Source organism: Octodon degus, unplaced genomic scaffold, assembly GCF_000260255.1.
Source record: "Octodon degus isolate 3935 unplaced genomic scaffold, OctDeg1.0 scaffold00090, whole genome shotgun sequence".
NCBI lineage: Eukaryota > Metazoa > Chordata > Mammalia > Rodentia > Octodontidae > Octodon > Octodon degus.
In genome coordinates, this window is record NW_004524666.1 from 6,256,023 (window position 1) to 6,263,060 (window position 7,038).

Genomic DNA, 7,038 nt, shown 5'->3' on the forward strand with positions numbered 1-7,038 from the left:
CCCCCACCCCACCCCCGGGTCCCCGCGGACCGGGGCGTCCCAGAGCGGCCGCCCGCAAGGCTGGCTTTCCCGGGACGGCCGGCGTGCAGGCTCGCACAGGCGCCGGGCGACTCCCACACGGGACCCGGGGCGAACACGAGCGCCGCACACGCCGCTTTCGGGGCGGGCCGAGTTTCCTTTGTTTCCCGGGACCTGCCATCTTCCCCCCAAAAGAGAAGTGGGGCCCCGGGCGCCGCAGGAGAGCGCTAGCTCTAGCTCCGACTGTGAACGCCCCCGCGGCGGGGTCCTTGGCGCTCGGCTTGGTCAGAGGCCGGCCGTGAAGGAAAGGGACCTGGGCGGGCTGGACAGGTCCCCTAAGGGACTGGAAAAGGGGGCCGGCTTGCGGGGCTAGCGAGGGGTCCGGGTGCAGAGAAGTCCGCGATCGGCCCGGGGGCGCCCGTCCCCAGCCGCTGGCTTTGTTGCGAGGCAGTTGAGTCCGCATCCTTGGTGCAGCTGCGGAGGTGCCGAGGGCGCGGAGCCGAGGCCGGCCCTTACAAAAGACGAGATTGGGTCACCTGCCCTGCAGGCTGGCTCCGGGGCGGGGACGGGAGACGGCCCACCAGGCCTGCGACCCCTCGCCAGGCACTTCCTGCCCAAGAGCAGCACCACCTCCACCGCGGGGTCCCCGAATCCGCTGGCCCACGAATTCCCGGGACACTTCTTCCGTCTCCCTTGTTGCAGTGTACTTGTTTGTCACGCCTTCAAAGAGCAGAAGCTTTCAGGGATAACGCCATTTACTTTTCCATAGTTGCCATTAAATAATTTAATGAACTGGCGCAAACGGGAGATTAGTCATCATTCTGCAAATTTTAATGGGATATTTTTTCAAGTCATTTTATGGTGAAGACCTTAAACCAAAAGTTGGAATCATTTCATGGTGGGATTTTTGTTTGTTTAAAAATGTTAATTTCTCACCCGGATCCTTCTTTATTTTAGGTTCAGCCCCAGGTTTGTTTGTTTCTTCAGTCTTTAAAACAAATCAAATCAAACCTAGTGAGGCTGTGAATTCGCTCAAATTTCTCACTTGTAGAAGTCACATAAAAACAAGGTTGGCTTTCTGGCAGCAAAATGACAATGCAGTGGTCAGTAGCCTGTCTGGGACGGGACCTTTCTCAGTAACTTTCCACGTTCGGGGTGTGCTTGGGAACACGGGAATTTCTGTTGAGCACCAGTGAACTTTCCAGTTTCACAGTTACCACACTGTACAGAAATGCGGCGGCTCTGCCTGGCTTGTCACTCCTCTCCCGAGGCTAAGGAAGGTTCCCGACTCAGCTGCAAAGCAACTCCGAGGGAGTCTGGAGAGGTGGCCTTCAGAATCTGTTGGTTGAACTAATGCTGGTATTTATAGGATCCATTTACCTGCCGCGCTTTATCTCTTCCCTTAACTCCCCTCTTCCCTCCCCCTCCCTTTCTCTCCCTCCTTCCCCTTGCCCTCCCCCCACTCCAACTTGCTAATAGCATAGAAACAGGACTCTTAGAGAAATTATTAAGGCCACCTCTTGTACCAGGCTTTTTTGGAGGGACAAGATCTCATTGGGTAGCCCAGGTTGGCTGTGAACTAGTGGAGATCATCCTGCTTCAGCCCTTCCAGGGCTGCAGTACTTTTATTTGAGGCAAATAGCCTCAGTTTATTTATCTGTGAAATGGATGCAATATCTTTATTAATGCATTATTGGATTTTGTGTGTGTGTGTGTGTGTGTGTGTGTGTGTCCAAATGCCTTCAGGGCAGGTGTGGCTGGCTTGAGTTGTGGGGATCGAACCCCTGCAACCTGAGCCTGACTGCTTTGTTGAAGCAGTCACTTAAAGAACTGAGCTAAGGGGCAGGCCCCCTATTAATGCATTATTAAAATTTGTGTGTGTGTGTGTGTGTGTGTGTGTGTGTGTGTGTATTATAACAGTGCCCAGTGGTAGCTGTCACTCAATATTCGCTCCTCCGATGAAGGTGCCAGGAGCTATTGGTGCCCCCTTGTTTGCAGCTGTGTGAGTCACAATAGAAGTTTTTGGCTGTCAACAATATGGGACCTATGCTTCAAGTACAATGTCCAGCCCAATAGGCTGCAGAACTCCCAGAATGAGGCACCCTTCCCCTGGGCTAAGGAGTTGCCCCTGGCCTCCTGCTGTGGACGTGATCCAGGAGGCTAGCAGAGGAAGCGATATCCTCCTCTCTGGCTGACCCAGATGTATTTCCTGTACAGCCAGAAACTCAAGAAACCTGTCTGAAACTTTTCCTTTGGGCGTCATTCTCTGAGGTTGCGGGGAGTTTTGGCTTTTTGAAACAAAGTCTTGCTATGTAGTCCAGGTTTTCCTCAAACTTGCCTGGACCACTGGCTGGCCTCAAACTCATAATCCTCCTGAGTCAGCCTCCAAAGTATTAAGATTACAAGTGTGTACCACTATACCTAAGTTCTTGTTTCTTTTTCTTTTCTTTTTTTTTCCTTCTTTTTTCCTGGTTTTCCATGGTGTATCTGCTTTTCCCTTAGTCAATAATAGTTCACGCCACTAAACTAAATGAGAATCTTACCAGTCATCTTGAAGTTTTTCTCTTCTTTTTCCACCTAAGGTACTGGGGGTAAAACTCAGGACCTTCACTCTAAGGCCCTGTAGAGACAGGATCTTACTAAGACACTAAATTGCCCTGGCTGGGCTGAAATTTGCAGTCTTGCCTCAACTTCCCAGAGTGCTGGGGTTACAGGCCTGCACCCCTATACCCAACCAAGGTTATGGTCTTCACTGAGTTTGCGTATGTATTAGCAGAGTGCCTGGCACATAGTAGGGACTCACTTAGCTGCCACCCATTAGAGCCACAGTCATTGTAGTGTAGCTTTCTCTACCTTTCCTGTGTATAACACTTGTCCTTATTTAAAGCATCCTTCCAGGCGACATTTCATTTGTATGGTCAGTAGGGCTGATAACCTTGGTATTGTTTCATTTTTCAGGCAGACAGAAGTTAAGCAAGCTACCCAAGGCCACACTGCCAGTTACAACACTATAGCTAAACTCCCAACCATGATTTCCTGCTTCCCCAGCGACAACAGAGACCATGTCCTGTTCTACCTCATGTCCTCCACACCCAGCACTCAGTCTATATTTTCTGGCTGACTGGACTGGACCAAAAACACAGCCTAGTTTTATTTCAAAGACAAAATAATAAATTTTCTGGAGAAATAGAAGATAATGGGTTTTTGGTTTTGGGAGTCTTTTGGAGACAGGGTCTTGCTATGTAATTTAGGCTGGCCTTAAGCTGTTTGTTTGCTGCTTTTTCTTAGGTATTTGGTACAGGGCCTCACTACACAGATCAGACTCATAGTGATCTTCTTGTTTTCAGCCTCCCCAGTGCCGGGATTACAGATGTGCACTATCCCCCCACACTTGGTTGCCAGCTCAGTGTACCCGAGGGCAGGGCCGGCACAACATGTTACCACATGTTACCAGGGATCAAACCTCGGTTCCTGCACTTGCCTAAGCAGCCACTTAGTCCCCTGAGCTCCCTTGAGCTCAGTTTGTAGCTCAGGCTGGTCTCGAACTTGCAACGATCCTCCTGCTTCAGCCTCCCAAGTGCTGGGATTACAGGTGTGTGCCCCCACGCCCAGCTGATAATGGGTTATATTAGCTGACACTTTAGCAATTTTCAGCACAATGGATCTGAAATATAATGTGAATCCAATAAAGGTTATTCCTTCTGTTCTTTATGACAAAGTATGGTTGGAGGTGTCTGGGTGTAGTAGTACAGGATGGTAATCCCAGCTACATGGTAGGCTGAGGCAGAGCGGAAAGTTGGAACCATCCTGGGCAACTTAGGGAAGCCCTGTCTCACAAAGGAGAAGTGGTGCCGAGAGCGTAGCTAGTGTGAAGACTCTGGGTTCCATCCTCAGTACCTCAAAACAAAATCACATGTGAAAAGTGACTTGTACGATTTGATGCGATTTCCGCAGTTGGCCAGCATTGGGTATTTCCGTTGATCCAGCCTTTCAGCTAAGCTCTGGCCTCCTTCCAGCCTGTTCCAATTATGAGAAGGCAACGAAGGTAAAAGTGAGTTAGCTTTTCTGACTGATGGCCCATTCCCGCACTTAAATCCTCGGCAATCCCTGCCCGAGTCTTTGTGGGGACGTGCTGCCCCCTGCTGGCCACAGACGGCCCTAGTCAAGAGCTCTAGTGTGCTGACTTCATTTAAAAGCCCTGAAGCCTCGTGGTTAACAAGCCACAGTGTGGTCCTCTTACAGTTTGTTTATTCTTCCTCCTCTAAACTCACTCCAATTCTCTCAGGTCTTAAGCTTCATGCAACAAAGAAACAAATGTAAAGACAAAGAATGTGACTATTTTTAGGTATAAATTGAGTAATAAGGCATCTCTAAGCATCCTAGGGTTTTAGTTGCTTCTGTTATTTAAAGAAATGAAAGGCGCCAGCAAGATAGCTCAGTGCTCTGACGCGCCTGCTTAGGCAAGCTCAGGCAAGCGCTCAGGACTATGGTTCGATCCCTGGCCTCACATGCTGTGCCAGCCCCACCCCCAGGGCAGGCTGAGCAGGCCACAAAAAACAAAAGAAATGAAGGTAATCTCTTCGCCTCTCACAACAGGGGAGGCCTGGCCAAAGACATGATAGCATATCTTATTGTAAGACATTATAAAGTAATTTAAAAGTGCAAATCTGTACTGTTGGGGGCAAAGTCTCAAGTGAGAAAAGCAACATTCCTAATGTTACAGGTTCTCAAAAAGAAGCCAGACCAGAGTCCAAATTGAGAATTTAAAATGAGCCTTTAATGCTGAGCTCAGGGCCTTCCCGGCTTCTACTCACACAGGAGAGAAGACAGAGAGGTGCGCCGAGTGACAGAAAACAGGGTTTTTAAACAGAAACTACTCTCTACTTAACACATATACTTTTTTTTGGGGGGGGGGAGGGACTGGTGATTGAATTCAGGCCCTTGCCCTTGCCCTTGCCAGGGAAGCACTCACTCTACTGAGCCATCTCTCCAGTTCCTACGTATACATATTTTTAAATTAATCATTTATATCCTACCAAAGCATCCAGGCACAATTCACAGGTTAACCTGACAATAGATTGAATACAATAGCCAGGTGAACTTTCTTTGAGTTTTAACAAAACAAAATCACTAGCTACATTCCTACACCAATCAACAGGCGGTCAGGCCTAAACTTCATTATCACCTATTATATAGGGGCTGATTGTCTCAGGTACATATACATCGACACGAATCACTCTGACTTAAGTTACTATAATTTAACACATTCTGAGGTTATTAACCTTTAACTTAACACTCATCCTATGTCCTGTTTGATAAGGGCAGTTATAAAAAGAACTCATCAGTCTTAGGAGGAATTCCCCGGACATGAGGGCTTAAGGCTGTAATTTTTAAACTAATGAATGGTCTCGATCACCCTGTTACTAATTTGTAGAAAATGACCTCAGTGAGTTCAAAATCCAAGTAACCCCTTGCACTAACAGTGCCACAGTAAGGTATGGTGTTTGAAAAAAAAAAAAAAAAAAAAAAGTCAAAGAATTTCCAAAGAGATCTGAAAAAACCGCTGATACCTGCTGCTGTGAGGAACTAAGTGAGCAGGGCATAGGATTGAGAAGCATTTTCTGTTATTCACAAATAGATAACATAATTTAAATAAATTAACAAGTCAATACATACTTTCCTTAACTCCCAAAGATCTTGTGTGTGAAAAGCCAACTTTCTCCCATCCCCCACCAGCCTCCTTGGGCCCTTGGGGTTCTCAACAGAAATTAAAGTTGTGCCGCAGCCTGACCATCCTTTGAAAACCATGAGACCACCTTCCCTCTGTCTGTCCAGAAGGCACACAGAGAAAGCCTTCCAGTAAAAAGGAGCTCTAGAAGAATAATTTGGCAAACATCAGCTCCGTTTTGCTCTCCCTGGTGTGGCCTCAAAGCCTGGAGGCCCTGAGGGAGAGCAGATGCACTGGGGCCAGCAGCCTCTGGGAAAGGCCTCACTGGGGTAATCATGTTCCAGCAGAAATGAAATCCCACTTTGTCTCAACAAAAGTTCAGACGTAGCAAGCAGCAGCCATTAGCCAGCCTGAGGGGCTAGGGTGGAGGACCAGGGTCCAAAACGGTGTTACCAGGGGAATAAAGAACCATCTCCATCTCCAGAGATACCCTACAGGCACAGCATGCCTGACTATGATGAGAGGGTTTTAATTTGTCTAACAAAAAGTAATTTTCAGGAGAATATTTTGGGTTTTGTTTTTGTTTTTTTTTTTAAATATTTATTTATTTATTTTGCGTGTGTGTGGCCAGCTCAGTCCACCAGGGGGCAGGGCTGGCTGGCTGGCATGTGGTGCTGGGGATTGAACCGCGGTCCCTGTGCTTTGTTTAGCTTAGCTTGTTCTAAGTAGGTGCTTTAGACCACTGCGCCATCTCACCAGCCCCCAGGAGAATATTTTGATGACGTTCATCAATGAACTTAATAAACTGACTGTAACACTTCAACTGTGGAGAGCTGCGAAGGACCGCGCCTACAAGATGGCGCTGGTTTCTGCTTTCCGCCTTCCACCACCACCACCACCACCCCCACCCCTCCCCCCCACCCCCGTGGGTGAGCGCTCTCTGTGCACAACAACTCCTTATATGGCCAGGGCTGCTGTCATGATTCGCTTCCGTATATGCTGGACCCATGGGCGATCCCCACGTGGCGCACTGGGATTGGGCTCGGGAGTATATATTAGCCAAGGGCTGGGGGATTGGAGAAGCAGCTTGTAATCAGGGGCCTGAATAAACTGCTGAAGGAAGAGCTGTGTGTTGCGTCTTCCTTGCTGGCGAGGTCGCGCGCAACATTCAACAACAAAAAAATCACACATTTCTAAGTATGAGCTAGGTCCCAGGTGATCCCACAGAACACCACGATATTTTAAGGCTATACGTGGTGGGCACCTTCGATACCTGGCTGCCTAGCCCTCTAGGTCCACAAAACATAGGGCATTCCTGGCTGCCAGAGTGATAGACCAGTGATATCAGGAAA

At 48.4% G+C, this 7,038-nt stretch overlaps 1 pseudogene; it reads left to right on the forward strand.

Moving 5' to 3' along the window:
- Nucleotides 1–3,676: 3,676 nt before the first annotated feature.
- The window catches only part of LOC101566708, a 7,171-nt pseudogene continuing 3,809 nt past the window's right edge, over nt 3,677–7,038 (forward strand).